The sequence below is a fragment of the Apis mellifera genome, linkage group LG7, assembly GCF_003254395.2.
Source record: "Apis mellifera strain DH4 linkage group LG7, Amel_HAv3.1, whole genome shotgun sequence".
NCBI lineage: Eukaryota > Metazoa > Arthropoda > Insecta > Hymenoptera > Apidae > Apis > Apis mellifera.
In genome coordinates this window covers 14,064,843-14,090,324 of record NC_037644.1, presented here as the reverse complement: position 1 = coordinate 14,090,324, position 25,482 = coordinate 14,064,843, and the positions used below count along the sequence as shown (strand labels likewise).

Here is a 25,482-nt window from a genome sequence, read left to right as displayed (position 1 = left end):
AAATGGTCTCGCCACCTACGACGACCTCGACGGGCTGTTTGGTCGCCCTCCCCTCGCGCCCCCCTCCTCCCCCACCGGTATTAGGATTTACGGTCCGCACGGGATTGGAGCCGCTCTCGTGGTATGGCGTTCACGCCGCTCGAACGAGTTTTACGAGTCGTGTCGATTCGCAGATCGGAAAGGTTGACCCGTTCCTTCGTCAGTCGGCCGCCACCACGTCTTTTAAACCTACTCGAAAAGCACCAGTATTATACTTTACGTCCGTATCGGAGTTTACGGTTCGCACGACCCCGATGCCGCGCGGATCTTAGAGGCCATCACGACGATTTGCATGGTTCGAATGTCGTTTTCAAGGCGTGTCGTTCGCTTTTCAACCTAGACGAACCACGCTTGTTCCTTTCGGAATCGGCCAACGCCGAACGGTGTTAACGATTCCCGATTCCGAGATCGCGATACCAATTCCCTCCGATCCGGATTTTCCACCCAATCCCGATCTCTCTTCTTCTCCCTCTTCGTCTCCCTCATCGATTTACGATCCAGCAATGCTCGACGACGCAACGCGTACAACGCGAATGTATAACGTAACGAATTTTTCCTTCCGACGTATATAGGCGGCTAGAAAAAAAAATATTTACACTCGTTATAATTATCGATTAATCCCACCTGTACGATGGTTTCCAATTACGTATTCTTCTCTATTTACGCGTATTCTCGTGACTCGGTTAAACACGGTTTAATCACGACGACGAAGGTTTTGCCGTGTAATCGGATGCGCAGGATCGGAAACAGACGTATTACCTCGGCGAAATTGTACGGAACCCACGCTCTAATTACACCCAATCGCGCACAATAATCGTTCTCGTCCCTTCGTGCCGTGAAGCAATTTTGGCCGATTCCCAGCGAGAGGGAGGGTTATTGGAAGGAAGCGCGCGGGCGCGGGCAAAAATAACGGTGGACGAAATCGTTAACGGGAAGAAAGAAAGGCGATGGATGAGACGGCATAAAGGCGAGTCGATCACGATCGCGATTATCGTGGTAACGGCATTTCTCGCGATAATCGAGGGATCGTGCTGCGTTTCGGTCAGCGCCGGGGAAACGACGCCGTAGAATGGATCGTGCGGAAAGTGGACGATGAGAGAATCGTCGAGAATTCTTCTGCCGTTCTGCGCGATTAGAGTAGCAAAATTCGGATCAAGGACGATCGCGTTGGGTCAGAACTGCGGTGGATGGTTGGCGAAGGTGACGGTGATCTCCCTACCAGACCGTAACCGAACGTTGGGAACAATAAGGGGCCGATGGCAATTTCGCAATTCGACAGAAATGTCAGCCGACCGACCGACGCGCGATACGATTGTCCTCTGACAAAGTATTCGAAGCAAGTAAGTAGCGAAACGAGACAAGAGCGGATCGAATTGTCTCGTATCGTTCCAGAGGTGCGAGTTAAATCATCCGTTTTATAGAGTTTTATCGCGACACGTATATCGTGGCATTAAACGTAGCATCTTTATACGGTAGCCCGACACCAAGGCTAACCGATGTATCGCGCGAACGTGAGATTTATCGTTGGCGATATATGTATATAAATATATATGGCGCTCGGTCATGAAAATTTTCGTATCATCTACGAAAGCCTTTATCGCGCCATACCACTTTCCATACCGTTTTACATTAGAGGGATTGCGATCGCCAATTTAAACATCATCGGATACCGAATATAAAATAATCGAGCGATAATAAATGGAAAATGATGGGAGCCACGATCGCGTTAATTGTCGCGTAATTTACCAGTCGAAGTAAAACGTGATTCTCGAAGGATTCGCGTTGCTTTTCCTCGACAAAAATTCTCCCGGGTTAACTGTAAAACGATGCCTCTTCTCTTCTCTATACACGCGCTCGCGCGCGCATACAGCAACACACCCACCCGCGGCTCGCTAATGGAATTACCTGTTCGAGTTTACAGAAACCCATAACTGGGGTTTGTTCTAGGAACGCGGGTCGTGCGAACGCGAGCGACTCGGTATGCGTGCTCCTTAGCCGTTTCGACCGCGCGTAGCATCGCGCGCGCGCGCGCCCGCGACCTCGGATGAAAATTATCCCCAAAGGCGAACGGTCACCTTCCATCCTCGCAGCATTCTCTCGCTGCTTTTCTCCGTCTCGAGCGGATATTTTTCAAGATCGAACCGAATTGATGCGAAAATTTATTTATCTTATTTATCTCGACGATAAAAACGAATAAAAGTAGAATAGAATTTATCAGATTCGATTAAATAATGCTCAATTATTTCGAAATATATATATTGCATCTTTGACAAGAAGGAAGGATTAATTTTTCCAACGTTTAATAAATAATGTAGGAAATTGGTAAAACGAAAATACGAGATATAGGCGAAATAGAGAAAGAATAAAAATATAAGCGACAAATTTAAGTAAATGAAAAATTAAAGATATGTGAAAGATGCGTGGGTGAATCAGCGAGGTAATTAAATAAAAAAGGAAAAAAGAAATGTAAAACGAATAACGAAGTACGAAGGAATAGATGGAAATAGGATAGAAGAAATTTATACGCTGCGTCTGAATGTTTATTCGTGTCCTTAACTGGAGGGTAATCATTTCGTACGATACGACGATTGGCCGAAAGCGGTTCCCTAATAGATTCCCACATCCCGTACCGCTAATTAAACCTCGTGGGCAACGAAGAGAATACTGGCAGCTGACAATTAAGGAATACTTTTAAATCCGCGATAATTCTTCCCATGATACACGTTCAGCGAGAAATTGCTAAAGGATATCGATGGCGTGCGATTGATGAAATAATTAACGATGTCCGCGCGTTCGTTGCCGCGCGTCTTCGTTGCTTCGTGGTATATAGATAGAAATCTCTTCTAGGTTTTGTTCATCCGGTGTAGCGGTACATCGAAAGGAAATAACCAGGCGAACGAGCTTGCTATACGACTTCCACAATCGTCTACATTCCACGTCTTTAATTCCACGTTATTAGAAGACGTAATGTTCTCGATCAATATTGTATCAAAATCGTATAAATTAAAAAAGAGATATTTTTAAAGGAATGGATTGGAATCGTTCTTCGTATCAATCGATATCGTGCGTAGATTTTAGTAAATATTTCTAGAAATATTGTTTTGGTTTAACGGTTAACGGTAAGGGAAAATTTATCCCATCGCGTATTTCAACCGCCTGCCTCGACGAAAATTCCTTGGCTTCGGAACAAGGGGAGAATCGCAAACGAGGCGCGTATACACCGCGTTGAGCAAACAACGGGAATTGGTTTCCGTGGGATGGTGCACTTCCACGCCCACGCCAACTTCTCGTTGCTAAAGTACACGCACCTTCGATACGGAAAGAATCGGAGTCGGATCGAACAATGCTGTACTCTCCGATATTTACTTCCCGGCAAATCTCTCCGTTTCCGTATCGGTCTTTCATTTCTTCGTTGCATATGTATTGCATTAACGATCGATGCGCTGTGCCGCGTAGAAAATTGAATCGCATCGAGCAACGATTCGTTTTAAGAAACGAATAAATCCAATTTTAGATTTCGTTTTGTAATAATACGATTTATACGCTCCTTTCATCCACGAAAGATAGAAATGGACAAGATCGTAGGAATTCAGTTTACGATTAATCGAGCGATTATTTAATTGTTAAGAAAGTGTTTAGTTTCGAATGGACGGGATAAATAAGAAACATATTTCGTAAAACATCTACGAATATTTGCAAATTCGTCGATTATCCTAATTCTTGGATCCGTGGCTATTCGTTTACGATCGTTGAGTCGACGAGAGAAGAGACGGGGAGGAAAACGAGAAGGGATAGAGGCGCTCCACGTAATACGACCTCGTTTCACGGTTTCTTCTTCTTCGTGAAAGTGATCCGATATTACGAGATTGTAGCGCACTGTTAATTCTTTGACGATTGAATACACGGTTGAAATCTGGCCGGAACATGGCCACCGACATAGATCCCTCCGTTTCGTTTGTTCGCCGCAATCGCGTTGTTCCGCGTTTGCTCGCTCCATTACGTAAGAATAAACGTTTCGATAAAAGACGATAAGTTGTCGCGCGAGTTACGACGCGATAAACGTGGAAACCGCGATTCGCTTCCGTGGATAAAAACGCGAGAGAAAAATCGAATCGTCTCGCGTTTCTTTCGCTCCTCTTTCGATCTGAGATAATTTTCTCATACGACACGATGACGATGGCTCGACGACTGGAAAAGTTATCGTTTATTCTCGCATCGAAATGGAGCAAAGGAGTGGAAGAGAACAAAGTGGTGGAAGATTGGCGGTCCGAATTGAAAAATATCGGTCGGAAAATCGAGTTGGAAAAGTTATAAGAAACGCGACGCTCGCTCGTATTTAACGTCGCCGAGACTGGTCTTGGAGCTGTAAGGCGATAAGGAAAGTATAATGACGAGAAAGGCTGCTGTTAACCGGATGATTCATTGGCAAACAGCGGCGATTGGCCGCAAGGTTTCTCCCGACTCTTTGGTTCGATACGACGGCTCCCGAACGTTACCCGCCCAATCGTTTCGCGGGCGGAACGATCGGATTATTACGGCTAAATTGTGGAAACCGCTTTGCCGATTTAACGGTAAAAGCACGGGGATCCGGTACGTCAACCTCGTTTTTTTTTTTTTTTATCAAATTCTCGATTATATTTTTCCATTTATCGTTCGATTCAAAAGCGGTGGGGGAAAAATTTGATTTCCCTCCCGTTTTTCGAGAAAGGGAGAATCGAGAGATTCGTTTCGACTCGCGAATACTATCGATAAATTATTAGATAAGGAGAAACGATGGAAGAAACGATGGACCACACGCACGCGCATTCGAATGAAACTCGCTTGAGTTGTCCAGCGCTATTGAACACGAACCCTATCTACGGATTCCGTTGAATTGGCTGGCAGCCATGCTACGATTATGCGTACGCGCATAATCAATTTTTGTTAAACTGGAATCGCGAACCGCCCAAGCTCGTTTTATTTTTATCGGCTGATCATCTTTATTTCCGGTAATTAGAATGTCTCGACTGGCAAAGGAAAAACTCTCCGTTTCCTCGCTCCTCCCTCCTTCTCCCTGAGTTTCGCCCAACTCGAATATTATGGAATTCTCGTGGGAAGAAATTCGAAATTGATTCAAACCAATTTACGTGGAAAATTTTGCTAAGCACTTTTGCTGTATAAAATATGGTCTACGCATCGATCGATTTTTAATCGAGATTGATAATTAGTTTTTTGGGCTAATTTATTCGTACGATATTTTCGGTTGATATCCGCGACTAAAGAAAAAAAGATGTTGGTTGGTAAAGAGATTGGCCTTTCCGAGCCAATCGATTGTTTGTGGCGGATGACACCCGGCAGAAACCGAAAGCGACAGTCGCATTTTTCAAGACACAGCGAAATATACTGGAGATCGGCGCGACGAGATCTCGAGGCGTCGAAAGCGCGAAAGCAAGAGGAGCAAGTGCGAGAGGCGAGAGGAACACCTTGAAGGCAAGGCCTAGGCGTGTTGGATGGACACGCCCGTCGCTCCTTCCTTCGGAATATCGACACGTAGCTACGCTACGATGAAATATTTAAAATCGATCAAAGACACGCGATGCTTGGTATATCGTTTCGTTCGCACGGTCTACGTAATATACACGTTTTCTCGAATAACTCTGTTTAAGGTTAATTTCGAAGTTTTAACTTTCGCTCCGATAAAAATCCGCAATTGTCCAAGAATAAAGGTTTTTCGACACGCAACGAGATCTTAAGGATGATTAAATTTGACGGTTATGTCGTACGTATATACGCGTTAAAAAATCGTTTATATTATCTTAATCGACGTACGTACAACGTAGCGTAATATAATAATATAATAAAGATGAAAAGTAATAATGTTTGAACGCGATAATATAATATAACTTTTTGTAACTATTCCGAGGAATAGCCAGATGCCAGGGGGGGAAAGAAAAAGCATCTCGTATTCTTACCCTCTCCTCCGTTCCCTGCAGGACACGCGACGATTAGATGCTTCGAGGCAAAAAAGAAACACGGATACAGATATGAAAAAAGATGGCGGCAAAGCTGGTCGTAAATACTCGGATAGATTGCGTAGCGGCGCAGCGAGGAGTCGAATAAAACTCTCTCCCGTCTCGGGTGCGGGAAATTTAATAGCGCGTACACGATCTCGCTTATTCGTTTTATTCGCAGGATTGCTGTCGCGCTTAATGACGTCAGAGCTGAGGGCAACGCGTAGGGCACGCGACTGTGCACGGGCATGCGAAGGATCCCTACTACCAAGGACGCCTGCTACCGACTAGGATTATCCCGTGAAATCCTCGATCGATGCTCGAAGCACGTCGTTCGAGCAAAACGACGCCTCGTCTCGCCTCGTCCTTTTTCTCGAGGTCGACCGGATAAAAGAGCGAACGACTTGGCCAGAATTTACGATAGTTAATCCGTATCTAGACTCCCGTCTATACGCGCGCTGTCCACGCTCGCGCTCCTCGCATATGCATAATTCACGTTTGCATAAAACGACTCGAACCGTTCGCTCCATGATTTCATTTCACCCCTCGGAACCTCCCTCCTCCCTCCCTCCTGTTTAACCATCCATCTCTCGAGAATCCACGCTGTTTCTTTTGCGATTCGTGCCCGGAAACCCTATCCCTCCAACACCCCTCTTAGCGTCCGGGAATATGAATTTATAGAAGCAAATGACGGTGATCTCGAAAACCGCGAGCGATCGACTCGACCGGTCCGTCGATCGACTCGGCCATTCCTTCGTTTCGATGGAACGCGGATTCGGAAGAAAATCTTGTTCTATAAAACTCTTTCAACTTTTAATTTCAATTGCGCGCCTTTTATCCGAATTTAAGAACAATTTATCGTCGATTTCACGTACGCGTGTATTGTACGTTTTTTGCTATGTTAAAATTAAGAGAAAGATCGCAATTCAGCGGAAATTTTTTAATATTTCTAACGATAGAAGAGATAGAGGAGAACGCATAAATCCATTGTTGAAACTCTCGCGGAATACAAATGTTCCACTCGGTAACTAGATCCTTTTTTATTATACATATATGATTTTTATACTACTCGACGATCCCATTTTGCTTCATACGCCTCGCGAAGAATATAAAATTCGATGCATTGATGATTTGTATTTCCAAACATGAGATCACACGTTGGAATTACTCATTGCATCGTTGCAACTACGAAATAGTAATGAATCACATCGCGTCAAGATCGTAAAGGCGTGTCGGAGATTGAGCTATAAAACTTCCGAATTACATTTCGAAATCTCTTTGCGTCGATTTTCGTTTCATCGATCCCCATCGAGCTATCGGAAGAGGAGGGGAAAAAATTCAAGAGGAAATCGATACGGCGAAACCCGACTCGTTTCGGAAACCTTGCAAACAGTTTCCGCTTCTCCCGTCCCATCCTCATCGCTGCTCTTTCGAGAGAAGAGCATTGCTCGGAGAACACGGGCGAGATTTTCGAGATCTCGGTGATCTCGATGAGTCAGAATTCGCGATCGTCGGCTCGAAAGTCTCTCGACTCTGTCCGAGGCATAACAAACGGTGTACACGGTGACCATGTTGCGAGGATCAAGCGTGAGCGGAAGAAGGCGAGCATGGTCGTTGGTAGTAACCTCACGTACGGAACCTCCACCTCGGCACCGAGTACGTAAATAAGTGCTTTGCTTAATCCCTCTTTTCTTGTCTCCTCGATCGGCCCAATCCTGCGCGGAAATTTCCCCCTTTCTGCAGATTCGTGCACGGAGATCTGATAAGCGCGGGATGACTAAGAACTCGTGTTTATTCCGATATATATTTGGAGAAAGAATTCGAACTAACGAATCACGAGTTTTTCTCTCATGATTGGACAATCTGATCGATTAAATTAATTGCGAGGTAACGATAAGTAATATTTTCTTCTTTAACTTGTCGCTTCTTATTAAAAAGTAATTACAAATTTATGCGAATATTTATTATTTATACTCGGTTCGACATTAGATTTTTCCATTTGCACGAGGTAAATTTTCTTCATTTCGGATAAAAGATAATGATATAACGAGTTAATGATGAGAATATTCTTATATCTTCTTTTCTTCGTTCGTGCCTTTCATCACGCAAGTATCATCTTTGCGCGCATCTTTTTGCGTTTTTATCTAACTTCGATCGATTTTGCTTCGTACGGAAAAGAAACGATCGGCTCGATCGATCGAATTCAATGCCAAACGAGTGACGTAACCGAGACGAAGAAGGCGTCGCTCGTTTACCATTGAATCGATCTTCTCGGCCATCTTCTCCATCCGCTCTCCGTGGGAACGCATTCCGTTAATAATTCAGTTAAAAATCTTCAATTGCAAATCTTTGAGAAAAATTTATATATTACGAATTTATCGCAGCTATCGTGTGATTTTCATTTCTGATAAACGGTGAGCAAAATGGCGAGAAAAATCTTCGATTTTTAAACTTACTCGCGAAAAATTACGGTGGAAGAGAATCCAGGTTTGAGATTCGAAATTTCTTCGATTCTGAGAACTAAGTAAACGAGACTCGGACAAAAGAATCGGTTCAAAATGGCCAACGAAATTTGATAAATCGATTAATGGCTCCGAGAAAAAGGGGGAATTCGGTTTCGTCACGGTCGAAAAGATGGATTCGATATCTGTGGAGATCCATCGTCGAGTCATCGCGATGCTGGTCGGCCGAAATGGTAAACGCCACGCGATTAATCCGGCATCGGACAATGGAGCCGTTCTAAATACCGGTTGCCGATCCCGTTCACCAATCCGCGGACTTGGACGGGCGGTTGCATCGAGGGAACTCGACCATCTCGTTTGCTATGCACAGCTTGAGAATGGTTGCTCGGTCAGACACGTCACCAGACACGTAGGGACACGGTTGTGCAACGTAACCTAGATACCCTGCTGGCATGTTGCACCTAGCTCCACGTTTCGCGCGCGAGATCAAGAATGCCATTCAAATCTTTGGATAAGAATCGAAATTGGTTGGCGAGGAAAATAAGTTGAAAATACCTATTCGTATTCCTTCTTGTTGCGCCAATTGCTCGAGCGATAAAATACGACTGTTTCTTTCGATCGATCCGACGCGATACGCACGGATGAACGAACGTGAACACGGGACGAACGTTTAAAACGAAGGGAAAATTTAGGGCAGTGGCGAGTGTCGAAGCGTCACAATTTCTCCTCCTATTAAACGGGGAGAGAGTGTTACGAAATGGAAACTGTGGGACCGGAACGGGCAACTGTTCGCGCCATAAAATGAGAACGAGCCGACGTTATCCAGCGCGATAAACTGGAAACGAAAGCGGTCGATGGAACGATTCCGGAGGCGAAGGTCATCCAGCGACATTTTTATTCCCCGGTATGGGGGAATTTTTCGAGGGAAAACTGGTTTCCACTCCCAAACCTCGTCGCATCCCGAGGGATACTCGTCGAATAACGCGTTGCACGCGAGCTATGATCAAACTCCACGATAAACGTGACCATATAAACGCATATACTTTCGCTCGATCTCGCTACGCGGATCGATTCGATTACAAACATCCGTTATTGCGAACGAAACGATAATTAACCTCGTAATAGGTTACGTCGAAACCATGGAATTAGCAAATTCCTCGTTCTCCATCCGAGGTTATCGAAATTTTCACCGCGTATCGTTCGAGTTGGATGCAAATTTGCCCCGTGTTGGGGATTATTCTGGTTACGCGATGATAAGGAACGATGGCGCGAACAGTCCTTGAGCTGTCCGTGTTCGAAACGCGCGTCTCTCGATAAGGGGTCTCACCTTCGCTCGAACGAGTCACGCGGAGAAAACGATCCAGAGATACGAGCGGGAGGAGGACGTATGGCGAACGATCGCATTTCGCAATACGATAAAATTCGACGGTACACGGGCATGGTGATCGTACGTTATCGATATCGAGTAATCTTCCGCGAGCAGCAGAGCGTACGATCGAACGATACGTTCCCTTCCTCGAAAAAGAAGATACGTTCCAAGGACTAGGGATTAAGGGATTCGTTCACGTTTCGTTTTACGGGTATCTCGGATATTATTCAGAAGCGATAATGATGATTATGCTTGTATCGATAAAGGATTTCGAATCCGATCGGAGAAAATTGGAATCTACTTGGAGGTACGGCCGTGCATCCATTCCGACGAAAACTATTCCGTTCGAACGACGCGCTCTCGAAACGACGTGGTTGCACGCGACTGTCGGCCGTATTGATCGTGACACGCGCACCGTCCTGGAAACACGGAGAAAAAAGAAAACGAACGATCTCGCGTTCTCGGTAAATGATTCGCACGAGCGTGTCGTGCACGTGACATTGAGGATCGATCGCCTCGAGCGAGTTCTTCTTGCCGCGAAAACACGGCTGATTCGATTGTTATCGCATCCCCACCGTTCGCTCTTGATTTTTTCCCTCTTTTTAAACGCATTCGTGCCGGCACGAACCTTCTATTTCTCCCTCCCTCCCCCCAAAAAACGAAGTCTAAAAGATCGTAACAGGGCGAAGACGCTGTTGGTGACGCGATTTCGTGAGGAAGGTTAAGAATTATTTAGAGACTGCTTTTCCGAGAAAAATATGCGAATCTCAGGTATTATTCATCAGAGAGAAATGCACGAAAGGGAGTTTGATACATGGAACTGATAATGGATGGGTATATACACGAAGCGAACCATCTCACGTTCCGATCCTAATTAGTTTCGTCGTTATCAATGGATGGATCAATTGTTTTTGCAAGGATTAAAATAATTATTATTGACTCGTACTCGTATATAAATATTTAATTCTGCTCGTCCAATTTCTCAAACCCCGAAGATGTAAGATAGAAAAAAAGCGGCTTCGATTTTATTTTCTCAAGTGATTTCATCCGATCGATAATGACTGTACAAAAAGTGAAATATTTAGGTAAAAAGAGCGAGGAAACCGAATAAGGGTAAACTTGAAAATATAATATGTATATATATATATAGAACGGTTATAAAAAGTTGACTATTGTATATGTCCGTAATTCAGTATTAAGGTAAAGTTACCATAATCTTGCTAATTCGAATCAATTCACCCGAACGGATAATTCGATTTATTCTACTGGTTCTTTTAAACCTATTTATTTATCGGATTAATCCTTCTCTCGTTCGGGATGGATCCGTGGTTGTCCTCGGAGCACGAATGCGGCTGATTAAATCGAAGAAAAAAAAAAAGAACCGATCGATCTCGTAAAACGATCGGGGGAAAAAAGACCGAGCGTGAAATCGCGATTTACTCGTTCCCATGAAGAAACTGCGTCGCGAAAAGGGATTCGAAAGATTCGAAGATTTGATTTTTCTCGAAATATTCCTTTCTTTTGGAAACGAGAGATTAAAAATAAAAATAGAAAATATAATTTTCAAAAAATACTAAATTCTTATTGTTACTAATCCCTGAAAATCGTCGTTAATGTTTCGTCGTTGGATCGCGTGAAAAATGTTCAAAAAAAAAAAAAAATAGAACTCGCATGCAGTGCCGTGTTAACGATCGAAATTTGTAAGATCGATCGAGCAGAATTTCGATCGTTTTCGTTTCTTTTTCGAAAAGAGAAGCAAACTCGAATTTAATCGATTCTGTCGCGCTTGGATACGTGGAACGAGCGAAAGAAATGCGTTGCGAACGAGAAGGATGATAATTAGGATTTCAGTATTCGAAGTGAAAAAAAATCAGCAAACACGAGGATGGAACATTGGGAAAAATGGAAATCGGAAGAGAGAACGGAATAGTTTGACGCAGAGAGTCGTGACGGTGAAAGTTTTGAATCACATTCCGACAGAGAGAAATTATCAATAATTCGACTCGACTCGATTAGTGGGTGATTCGACAAGGATGATCGCGATCGTTATCAGCGAAAGAATCGTTCCGTTAATTGAATTCTTTTCGTTTTTTTTAGAGAGGAGAGGAAAGCGTTATAAATACGTTACCCGTTTCGATATGAAAACTGGCAGTCTAATCGAGTCTAAACTGGTTGGAAGAGATTCGCTCGAACGTACCTGGAACAAAATGAGAAAAATGATGGAGATTATTAACTTGGGTAACGAGACTTTGAAGCATCGAAAGACTTTTATCGTGGCTACTTTTATTAAAATTGCCATTCCAAGAGTTTCGTTATTATCGAGATATATCGTTTTATATCGTGTGTGCCGATTACTTCATCCGATCGGAACGCGAAAATGATTCATTTTAGAAAGAGATTAAACAAAAAATGCGCCAAGTGTAGAGAAATATCGATCGACCGCTATTATCGTTTTTTTTTTTTCGGTTTCAAATATCTGATAAAAAGAAAAAAAAGCTTCGTAGTTATAAATCTTACAATTTATCATCGGTTTCATCGGTCGATGAATAAATAAACGAAAAAGAAATTTCGTTGAAATTATTTTCGCAATGATAAATAAGTTTCGGGATACTTTGGTAGTTTATCTCGCGCGCGGTTCGAAATAAAAGAAAACGAAAAAAAAAAGAAAAAAAAAACGGAAAAACGAAAGGAAAAGAGGAGATGAAACGAGATGAAGAATTCCGAGAAAGATCGGTCAGTTTTTTGGTCGGGCAATCTTCACAATGGCGCGACTCGAGATGAAAAACTGTTACACTTGTTCGAAGGTGGATCAACGAACCCAGACTCATGCCGGGACTAGATTGGACTCGGGAAGACGCGACCAAGAATGTCAAGAAACGACCTTCGCCATCTCCCCTCGACCAAGCCATCTAGCAACGTGTAGCGTGACCGGATGGCCACTTGCTTCGCTCCTCGCTTCTCTCGTACCAATCTTCTTTTTTCTCCAACGTTTAAAATCTTTGCATAAGCGTGTTTACGAGAGAAGAGTCGAAAAGGAGGAGAAATATTTTTCTCCTCCGTTATAGCTCCATCCATTGACAATCGAAATTAAATTGTGGTGTGCGTTTCATCTTGCCCCTCCTCCCCTTTCTTTATAAAAATTCTTGAAATTCTTGAAAAATGTTCTTGAAAAAGGCGTACGTGCAGATCAGAAAAAAAATCAACTATTTTATAACCCGAGATATTTATTAACGATATAAAATTTGAATAATCGTCGCACACGCGTGCCAAAGCAAGCGCGATCAACCTGTAACGGCAATATATATAATTATGGCGAAACGTCCGATCGTAGGGTTGTCTAAGGTTAGACACGTTGTATAGGTGTTTCTTTGTACGAACGTATCGAAAAACTAGCATGGCCAATTGATCATTGCGTGATTACACGTTTATCGTAAAATTTGCTTCCCATTCATGTAAATATCGGTTATAAAGTCTGGCGTTGAGCATTCGAGGATCGATAGGTAAATTTTACTTTACTGGAAAAAGATGCACGATAGATAGATTTTGCGTGGAAAATCGAGAATGGATCTTCTCCCGATTTAAACGGGCGTGTTAATCTCGCTGCGAGATGTTATAGGGGGAGACAAGTGACAATTAGCGTAATTGACGGTTGCCCAACTCGGTTGAAAAACTCGAGCCTTTGTCCGATATTTGGCCTTGATTGGTATGGTACGTTTCGTACAACAATTTATTCTTGGAGCTCTTTGGAACGATTACATTGTAACCGCGCGTTTCTCGTTACCTACATATTAAAAATAATCACAGAAATGGAGCAAGGACGACAATTTCGATCTACATTCGAAGAAGCTGACAACTATATCTACTAGGCTAATTATTACTTTTAATGTAAACACTGATTTTATTTGTGCATTTTTGACGATGAATATTTTCTCAAAGTTTTCGACAACTTAATACCCTACGTTTAAAATGATTATATGAAGAAAAGCGATTCATCCTTTAGCATGTTTTTTAACCTCGAGGTTTTAACCTCGATCAAAGGATTAAACGTTACGTCAACAACGATAGAGAAAAAGAGGGAAGAAAAACAGATCGAGCGAATTTGTACTTTGTCGCGGAAAAAAAGAAACAAATTGTCTGGAAGGACGATAAAAGGATGAACGATCGTCCGGAACGTGATATACGGGCATGGTCGGTAGCGAGTTGGGATAACCGCGTTCGTGACGTCGACAAAAGTGTATCGTATGGCGCGAACAATAAAGATTCGCGGAGAATAGGCGGTCTCCGCGAGGATAATATAGATTGCACGGTGGCGAACAATCGTCGTGACTGGATGACCAGTCGTCTTAAATCACGCCGAGGGAATGATTCAGCACGGAGGCATCCTAGCGAACCGGAAACTGCTCTCGTACGGCCGGCATCACCTTTCACGAGCCCCGATTTCATTTATAAAGGAACCGAGCCTCGTACGTGACTCAGAATCTTGGATCTTTGGACCGTGGTGACAGCGTTCGGTGGACAGGGAGTAACTAAGTTGGATCACGAGACCGAGTTCTCGTCCGTTCTCGTATGATCGAACGTAATAATCCGTTTACACGCGGCGAACCAACGCGTTTTAACCTATTTCGTAGCGATCTGAAGCGGTTAGGACGAATGAAAATAAGGTTTCACCGTCGTCGTAAGCGCATCTCTACACGTGTACACGTATGGAACGATACGCTTGTATAACCGAGGATGTATCCGAAGAGCGAAACGGAGGGAGGAAAGCGAAGGGTTCCGATTCGATACCTCGACTTGAAAGTGAGTGGATCGTACTCCCGCGTGGGTCGTGGAGCGAGTTCAGTGTCAGATCCGAGACGAGTACTCTCATCTGGCATGCATAAAATACTTCGGTGGCGCCAACGTGTCGGCCAACTCTTATACCCGATACCCGCAAGCCTCTCCTCTCTTTCGCTCCCGACCGACCGACCAACCACGTGTCTCTTCTTTCGTCCACCTTTACGCCGACTCTCTCTCGCGCGAACCAGATCGCTCGCTCTCTCGACACGCTTGATCCAAAGGCAAACGCGAATCGAGCTGGCAGGTATGCGCATTTTTATGCGCTCATTTATGCCCACGCGTTCACTAAAAATAATCCCCGGTATCGAGCATAACGAACGCTCTTCCGACCGATCTCTCTTCCTCGGTTGATCCCATTTCGTGCCTCTACGCGATCCTACCAAACAGCCGACGCCTCGACCTTCCCCCTTCCACAAACGGGGGAATACCTTCGCGGGTATGCAAATGCGTTCATTAGAAGCTCGAGGGCATTTACCGTGTAATCATCGGAGAAACGATTCGACTTTAACACAAAGTGTTGGAACCTTCCTCTCGGATTTAACTCGGATTTAACCGGTATTAACTTCTCCATCATCCTTGCCTTGTATCTTCTCATTATTCCGTCCGAGTATTACGAGGAACACGATCCTCCTAATTGGACGCTCGCTCCTTCTTAAAAATCAATATTCGAAACCGATACTTTATCCTTCCGACCCGCGTTTCTTACGAATGATAAACCTTGAGCACGCACCACCACCGAGATAAATCGTGCTTCGCCAACCCCGACGCTTGTTTACATACCGTTTACATACCATTCGAAATTATACGTCTCTTTTCCCATCGATCGCTGCTCGCCTAACCATCTCTCACCTTTCCACCTTTCCTCCCGTCGCGAACGCGTTTCCTTCGTTCGCCAACAACTGCAACAACGACACGAGAGCCCTACTGGACCACGCTTTGCTCTTTTCTCCCCGATCTGAACGTAATCCGTATGATCACCGTGAAAAAGTGGTGGAAAAAATCTTTCTAAATACCTCACGAAGATTTACGGTTTCTCCACGGTCGCTGCTTCTGAGTTTCGAAATCGAAAACAAGAAATCTAATTCGATATATCGGGTTAGATACGATTGACCTTTGAACGACAGGAATTCGGTTGCACGTTTTCTTTCTTGAGAAATCGAAATGATTCGAAGTATGTATGATTCGTAAGCTATTATCTAGAAATTGTCAATTATTCGTTTGTTTCATCCCCGCTGGATCGATTAATTCTTACGACTTTAGAAAATTCGACGATCGAGAGAAATATTTCGATTCGATAAAATTCGATGAGTCACTTTAAAAAAATGCAAATACACGAATTCTTCAATCTTCCTCGATACATACTTTGATTCTGCGTTTCCCGTCTTCATTACGTATAAGTAGTTTCCAATTATAAATACGTTATATCATACGTAAACACAAACAAGATTCACTATTGATGAATCTATTTATATACGTCAATGATACGCGAATAAAATTCCCTTTCTTCCAACCTGTTTTGACGAAAACTATTATTCGTAGGATCGCGTTGTTGAAAGACACGATCGTAACCAACTCGATCCGGCTCCTCTTCTTTCTTTTTCCCATGTCGAATCACCTCGACGACGCGTGGTCAACCATTCGGGACGGAACATTTTAATTGGCGGCAATTGTCCGTCCTCCCTTAATTGGCAGCTGTAAATAATCGGGCGCATAATTCTCGGCGCATGATCGGCTCGAGATCGAACACGAAACTCCGTGGGCCGAAAACGCACGGCGTTAATGATCGATATCGAGAATGCGAATACGCGATACGTGCGCTCAGTCATAAATAAATGGGCCATCGCGGCCCGAAATCGCCCACGCGTCGCTCGTATCGAGCGCTTGTTCTTGGCTCGCGTGAATTTTTAAAAGGAGATGGCTGGGATCGGTCGGGTTGGGGCGACGAGACGATGCCTCCTCCCTGTGGTGGAGGGGAAGGTTCAAGGGTCACTTGGCGAACGATCGTTATGCAATGATCGCTCGTGAAAGTAAATTGCGCGTAACGGTGTTGCGCCGAACACCCACGGAGGAAGTTTTGCGACGCATCGATCGGAGAAGCGAGTTTGGTGAAACGAGCGTTGAGAAATTCGATCGAATTTAATAAATAGAGAGTGCCGTAAGAATAATTAAACGAGAATTGAGAAATTCGATCGAATTTAATAAATAGAGAGTAAGAATAATTGCAAGAACGATCGGCCATGGAAATGTATTGAATATATTTAGCTGTTACGAAGGACGCGATGCGATATGTTTAACAAGCGCGATTTAATTGGGACGCTATTTGAAACACTTTGATTGGAAAAGGTAAATTATTCCGAGAACGATTTTACAAACTTTCGTTCTACTTAACGTTTAAACACCGATCGTCCAAGATGAAAGGAAACCCCTTGCGCTGCACCGATTACTTTGAAAGCCGTTTCGCAATTTGGATCGCGAGGTCATTGTCTCAACCGCGAATCAAAGATAAACTCGGGAGAGAACGTTTGACGAAACTGGTTGCTGTGCGGCTTACCATTTCTACGCGGGGATACGTACCTGCTTCACAAAACCCTACGCGCACGCGTGCAAGCCAATTTAGAACGTTGCTCTTAAGTGTTTTAATGCGTCGCGAATGAATCACGAGATATAAAGGATGGTATCGTTTTTTGTTTCGCTTTTCGAGTTTTTGTAAAGGTAACATTTTATTCTTCCATTCCAAGTGTTATTTTTTTGCCGGTGAAAATTGAGAAAAAGTATCGAATTACGAAAGAAATGTAATCGAGACATTTATACTTGGAAATATATATATCGGGGCGCAAAAATATCTTCATATATTATTTATATTATACTTTGATTTCGATTTATCGAGAGACAAATATTCTTTGACAATTGGATTAATCTTTTCTTCGATCTTGGTACGAAAATACTTCTTGTTCTCCGACGATCAATTTTACGTATCTTCGATTCGATGCGCAAAAGAAAAACATGCTTGTAAAATATTGGCGCGGGTTCTTATTGCTATTAAAAGAACGTGGGAAAGGGATTGATGCCTTTTAAGAGACGAAATAATTTATAGATCGTAAAGGTATATTTAAATTTTAAACCATTATAATCATCGGAATGGGTTATTTATTATTATTATTTTTTTTTCTTTTTTCCGCTTTAGTGGAACGAACTCCGTAATGAAATCTTGATGGCGAATCAATCGATAAACGCATTAAACCTTGGATCGAATTCTTGACACCGATGCGTACCTGCCACGCTCTTCCTTTGTCCTGGCGAGACGATGTAATTTATCGTAATAGTTCGATACGCGTACAAGTTGTCTCAATAAATAAATTTTGCTCCGTACTCCGTTTCGAAATTGTTTTAAACGGCCGGATCCGATCATCGTCCATGACCATGTAAAATCGTTGAATCGATGGAACAAGGGTGTAATTTTCATTCGATGTAACCTTGCCGTTGAACAAAGTCATCTAATGACCGCCTCTTCGAACCACTTGCCGCCATTTACAGAATGGAAAGCTTCATTTGTCTTCGCGCGTTAGTCGTTGGTAGTCCCCCCTTCGAAGTTGATGACGCATCAAAGAACTTGTGCACGCGTCGCGTACATGAATACATTGCTACGAGTCGAAAGACGTTTGGGGAGAGAGGTTGCATCGACGATAATTATGGGGATGAAAGCAGGTATTTCTAAGATTGCAACACGGCGGAGAAACCTAAGCGATATTTCTATGCGCTTGAATAAATTATAGTGCGTGCCACGATATCATCGGGTCCGATGAATATACACTTGTGGCATACGAAAGTATATCGATGCTCTAAAACCATAAAAATATCCATGTTAGATTTGCGTTTTGAAGATAATTTTATGACTGCTATAAAACACGTACGCGAGGATAATATATGTAAAATTTGGACCGAGTCCGATAATTTTCGTACGTACTTATAAAATATTCAAAATTGAGATAAAAAAGGCTTACAAAAATATTCGAACGATGGTGATTAGCTTGTGATATCGACTCTATACGATTTAACCGTATCTTTAGATTATCTTTAGATTTTTTGTATCGAAATCTATTGGAAAAGTAACAATACAATTACTATCACGTATGACACGATTAACCACATGTTGTCAATATGAATATTAATATTTTTAAGATATGCCTCTTTTTAATTCCAATTATGACTTTAACGTATTGATTCGAAAATTTCGTTTAAAACTGTATCCATTTATGCGATCGTTACGTGTTTCCCGATATTATACGATTATAATTTTTAAATCTTTCTTTATATATATAAGTTATATATATAAGTGAATTTTTCTATTAAGTTAATAAGTTTAATAACGAGGAAGATAAAATTTGTGAGAAGTTTGTAATCTTGGTTTTGCATTTCTCAACGAGGAGAGAACTAGTTACAATGTTGCGAGGATAAGGCCAGTTCTGACAATTCACAGTTTCCTGTGTCAACTCCTTTTCATTAGACTTATTATAACGCAGTTATGTTCCAGCTCTGCTCGAACGTAATCGTCATTTTCACACTTCGTTTTCGTATCGTGTTTATTATATAATATAAATCGTTATATAAAAAAATTGAAGTGGCGCGAGTTAAGTAAAATATCGAGTATAAAAATGATTGTTGAACGTAATACGTTTGACAGAAATTAAAGTCATCTGATCGAAGTTACTAAATTTCGTGAAAGTGAACGAGTTTCAACATCCGTTCTTCATCCGTTAAAAATAGAATTCATTTGGTAGAAAATTCCGAATATTTATAAAAATTAGTACATTTATTAAATTTATTTATTTATATAAGAAGTTTAAATTAATTTAAATATTTTTTATTTTCAGAATTTTATCTACTAGAAGAAAGTTACGAATGTAATGAATTTTTCAAGAATAAATTCGAGCGGACTTAAGATCTTTATTCCGACCGCGACCGCGACGTCTCCATTTTGCCACCACTTTCCCTTTTCTCAATAATGAGATATGCATATCGTACATCCGCCTATTCTTCCAGATAATCCACGCATCGAGAGATTCTCTTCGCGAGGGAACGAGATTACGCGTGTGTTTTGTGAAATTCTTAACGATTTTGCTCATTTTCATTTATTAATTCAACATATAGGAACAATTATAGTTCTATTAATAATGGTTGGAATTAAAACTTAATTTTGTTATATAAAATTATATAAAACAAAAATTAAAATATTTTATAACAAAGAAAAGAAATCTATATTTATCGATTTAATCATTCTCGTATAGTCTAGACACATAGACTTGGATAAGTGGTATGAGACAGTTGATTGGTAATTTTGAATAACAATGAATCTTAACTTTTTGCAGTTATTGCATCCTTAACCTATAAACAAATTATTATTTTCAAAGCAATTAATGCAACTTTACTGGATTTTATTTTTTTCTTTTATTCGTGAGAAGAATAATAAATAAATGAATAAATATCTTTTAAAAAATTTTTTTTCAGATTTGATCAAATTTTTAGTTATATCAATTATTTTTCACTATTATTTAAATCTTTCTGATTTGAATAATTTTTATATTAAATCGATTGTAACAATCTGTTCTATAATATTTTTAATGAAAATATTTTTGCAATAAATCGGTCTATAAAAATCTACAGTTAAACTATGATATATTTTACTTTAATTTTTGCACGAATAAAAGAAAGAACTATACCGCTTTAGCCAATCAGAAAATAGCTAGGGTCTAACACCGAGACGAATCAGTGCGCATCATAGTGCGCATGTCATCAGTCTACAGTTGAAAATCGTGGTGATAGGTCACGTTTCACCGGCTGAAGTGCGTAATTACTTAAAATTTATATTATATTACGGTTATTAAGCATACATTATACATTATTAAAACTTGTTTTAATAATACATGTTTGTTTAATCATTATTATACCAGAATGAACATCTTTGTGGGAAATTATCATTTCATCGTAAGCAAGATGGCTTTGAAAGTGTAGTTTCTACGCATACCATGGCAATTGAGAGATAATTCGACAACTTTGACACAAATATGGTAAAATTTTATTTATTGTAATAAAAACATAATTACTATAAGTTTTCTTTATCTCTTTTTACGTACTCGATGTAAAAGTAGCTGGATTAATACAATCTATTCACATGTATCGTATTTCATATATATATTTTCATATACGTACATTTCTTTCCTAAATACGTTATTCATACGTTCTAACTTATGCGTTATTATTTCTACATTTGTTTTGATTTTACACTCAAAGTCCAAGGAACTGAAAACATTTCTCGTAGCTTTTTCGAGAAATTGACGGTTGGCGTTGGTTCGTGCCACGCTCGACTTGCTTCGTATCGTTGACTGTTCTCCCACTCCAATTTGTAATTCGATACGTTGAATCGTGGAATGTCATTTCGTTTTCGAAATTTGCGACGGTTAAACGTTTGTATTATGCGTAAGTTACATATTATACAATACGTTTTTATTTATTATTATTTAATATTATCTTTTTGTATTATCATTTGTTCGAACATTTGATTGAACATTTGATTGAACATTATTATAATTGATAATTCTTTCAAGAATAATATTTTTTTATCCTATTTGATTATTAAAGTTACTCGTTATTAACTCATTTTATAAAATAGGATTTGATTTCGATTATTTTTATTTTATTTTAACATCATTAGTTTAATATTATATATTTTGTATATTTATTTTAAAAACTTTTTTTATATAGATATATAGTTGATCGCTGAAATTATACGGAAAAAAGAATTTTCAATATGAATATCATAATTACTATTTACATTTTGAATGAAAAATAAAAAAAGTTTTTTAAAATATGTGTATCGAAAAAATAAGAAAAATAGAAATAAGAAATAAGAAAATTAATTTATTAATTGTTATAATTTGCTTCATAATATATTTCTAATAATATTTTTTTGTAATTTAGGATATCTGCGAAATTAGAATCAGTACTCTATTCAATTATAATACAAAGATGTCAGTAGTTTCTTATTTAGTTTTTTATTTTTGATATTTGTTTTCAGCACAGACTAAAATCAATATTTCCGTCAAAAGGATGATCATATATCAAGCCAAGAATAATTAATCTTTTTTTCTATTTAAATTTTAATTCGAAAATTTCAATTTTTATTATTTTTGTACTTTATTAATTATAATTTCATTTTTTATCATCATATTTATGAATTGTAAAAAGTTGTATTTTCCGTTACAGATATTTTACATTTCCTGAATGGATCATGACAACATCGACAGGAATATTCTTCGCATCTAATGGTGAGTTGCATGTATTTAAGTTTTTTTCGATCATTCGATAATTTTAATTAGAATATATTTAACATAGATATTTGAAAAACGTCGAATAAATATACATATATACAATATATTTATATATTTTATAAAAAATAATGTGGGTTAATTGACTGCGAATGCATTTATATTTTTCATAGTAGAAAATTTAGATATAAATCATGGATAACATTTCAAATTTTTAAAATTGCAAGCATAAATTTTTTCTTTTTTATATTTTTATTACTTTTTGAGTGATTTAATTTAATGTACATACTTTAATCGATAATACGATAGATGGTATAAGAAATATTTCGATCTTTCTTGAGATTGATATTTCAAAACACGAAATCCGATCCGTTCTGTTTTTTCTCGTCGTCGGTTTACTCGTGAAATTGGAATCGACGAACAAATCGAATCGTTATCGACGAGTAATCGTATATAGTTTAATTAGCGATCTTTGAATGATCGAGATTCGAGAAATTGATTTGAAAAGAGGAAGACAATCGCATGAAATAAAAATTACATAAAGAAATGGATCGTGCGATATATCGATGATTGAAAAAAGATGAGAAATTATCAAAGATAATAATTCGGAATGGAATTATTACGTCTATTGAAAAATATAATCGAGAAGGGAAAAGAGAAACTTGGCGCGAGAATGAAAATTAAATGCATTCATTGATCGAGCATTCTCACGAAGATAGGCGCGTTGGAGTATTAACTTTCGTTGGAAGCACCGCAGGATCAGAGGCCAACCGGACAGGCTGGCACACAAAATACCACCTTGGAAGGTTTAACGATCGTGTTTCTCCGGGACCGGCCTTGGAAGCTGTTCCATTCGTATTCGCGGCACTTACGTAATCGCTCAACAACGATCGGTAGGAGCCACCCCGATAGCCACGCGATCTTTTTTCTCTTAGAGAAAAAGATGAGGAGAGAAAGAGAGACGAGGAATCAAGGTGAATTTGAAATGTCACCATCCAACTGGGTCCGTTTTGTCTCTGCGGATTCGATCTTCGTTACATACGTGTTAAATCAATTTTCCTACTAAATCGAGTATGTTGACCAATTTCTTAAAACCGTGCGAAATAGATGTTAATATGAATAATCAACTATTAACGCGAGCAAGTTTTAAAGGAAAAAATATTAATCATCAAGGAATGATCAATGCTCGAATCGAAGGAATTAACGAAGGAGTAAGATCGATGTATTTTTCGGTTTCGTAAGCGCGTATATTCCGGCAACCATCGAGGCAACCCAGCTGTTGGAGGTTCGTCCCCTCTGCGATTCGATAAATTGGAATGTCCGCTGACCAGTTATCCGGACAATGATACCACGGCATTGAACATCAACGATGTACGAATCGACGAATGTCATAAAGTAACCGGTCGTAATCGAATATCGGCATCCCGTCAATCTAAAACTTCTTTCTCGAAGAAGAAACAAGTCGATTCGTAATAAAATACACATCGCATCGATGAATCTAAGATTCGTACTTTACTTAGAAGCAATTAAGGGGGAAAATTTCTAAATTTCCATCCGATGATCGTTCGCGAGGGAGATTATTGGAGAAGCAAAATCGATTCTTTTGAAACGCGCCACGTCACGCGAAAACAGATATAAAATTGGTCCGATCTATCAGGCGACGTACCGTTCCGAGCTCGCCGTACCGGAATCACGCTTCTCCAGGCTACATTCTTGGCCGCCATATTTACGTCCACCGTGTGTCACACGACGGTTGGACGTCGCGACGAGCGAGCGCCGCGGCAGGAGAAATGCGGGGATGTGACCGTGAGATCGATCCACGCTGTGACCCGACAGCGTGGACGGACGGATCCTTCTCGCGTTCGAAGCGCGTGGCGGGCGAGCGGAACGTAACGAGAATCGACACGGGAATCGTCCGTGTCCTACAACCCAGATGGATATGACCGATAACGTGACGCTCGCGCTTCTGACATGCATTTGGGACGTGGACGTGTAGGTGATTCTGCCCGATGTATCGCCGCTCTCCACTCTTTCAACGATCGTTCCGTATAATGTTAAATAACGGTACGGGCGCGATTGTGTCGGCCGAACGCGACCATGTACAAATAACGATGATACGCCGATACCGTGAACCACCGGCCAGGACCCCGTGTTCTCTCTCGTATCTGCGCCCATTTGCATGAACAGTTGCTTTCGTGCTCTTTCGTTTCTCTTATTTACAGCTGCCTATTTTTTTCTTTTCCCCCGCCCTCTCCTTCCCCCTTCTCCTTCTTTCTCTTTTGTCCGTCCATTCGAATCTCGTGAAAGATTATTCACTTGTTGTACATCGAGACTGTAGTAATCTTAGCAATTGTTTTTCCACGATGTTAAATTTCATTTTTTATATTATCTCAATAGTGTGCGCGAGTTTGAGAGAGGAAGAGAGGGTATGAAGTCTAAGGAGAATAAGGAGATGTCGCGTGATAATCCGTGAAAAACGAATATCGAGATTTATTTATCACAGGATGAGGGAAAGGAAAGGTACGCGCGTGCGTGTGCGAAATACACGCGGAAGACATTCCATTCGAACGAGAAGTGGGAGGGGGAAAGTTAATCCTCTAATTATGAGCGAGATTCGCGGGACACGTTTTGCAGAAACGAACGATAGCGGGACGTCCGGGAAATTTGCATTCGTTTAAATCCCGGCGTGTGTTGAGCGAGCATAAACGCTCGTAAGATTCGCGCGTTTATCTTTCGAAGCGTGGTGCCGGTATCGTCGCCCGCGACCGCCACTTTTCGCCTCAAGTTTACGAACGTGCCGCGGCCGGGGCCATTGACTCCTCGCCGATTTACTCTCGACGAGACGAGAGAGAGAGGAGGCATTCGCGCCGATCCGCGTTACGAGGACTCGCGTAATTGCTGACGGTTGCTAATACGTCCTGTCGGGAGAGAGGAAAAACCAGATTCGCAACTCTGGAAGCGCGTCCGGTCGTTTGAATCCACGCCGTCCCTCCATTTAACATCTTGGCTAATTTCGCGAAAATTGAACTTTCAATTTGCACTCGTTACTCGATCGTTTTTTTTTTTCCCTTTTCCTCTTCTCGTTTCGTTACCGAGCAACGATACTTTATCGCGTTACCGATTATCTCGTGCGATTATCTTGGAAAAAAAAAAGAAAAATTGCCCGAGAACGGGATTCGGAATAAGGCGAGATCGAATCGTAAATGAATGGAGGATGTTTACAAAGGAAGAATTGGAACGAAGCGACGAAAAGATTGATTTTTTTTTTTATGGGAAAAACATTGGTATCTCGCAAATCGATGTACGACGATATAGGATATTTGGCTTTAAACCGAATTCAACGTGGGTGTCCGTGAACTCGCTGTTTGGCCGGGGATTTTATTAATCAAACGATTATAAAGCTGGTTCGATCGACGCGAATATACTATGTTGGCCGCTCGGGGATGACGTCAGCCCCGAGCGGC

At 41.0% G+C, this 25,482-nt stretch overlaps 1 protein-coding gene and 1 long non-coding RNA gene across 5 annotated transcripts in view; one reads left to right on the top strand and one right to left on the bottom strand.

Moving 5' to 3' along the window:
- The window catches only part of LOC408897 (nuclear receptor coactivator 6), a 168,035-nt gene that overhangs the window by 94,608 nt on the left and 47,945 nt on the right, over positions 1-25,482 (bottom strand). The window lies entirely within an intron of this gene.
- The window catches only part of LOC113218891, a 39,941-nt gene continuing 34,784 nt past the window's right edge, over positions 20,326-25,482 (top strand). Inside the window, exons 1-3 of one of the 2 annotated variants that reach the window (XR_003304994.1) lie at positions 20,326-20,536; positions 20,645-20,761; positions 21,957-22,018. This is a non-coding gene — a long non-coding RNA (uncharacterized LOC113218891). The remainder of the gene's footprint in view (positions 20,537-20,644; positions 20,762-21,956; positions 22,019-25,482) is intronic. The other variant, XR_003304993.1, reaches the window with a different exon arrangement.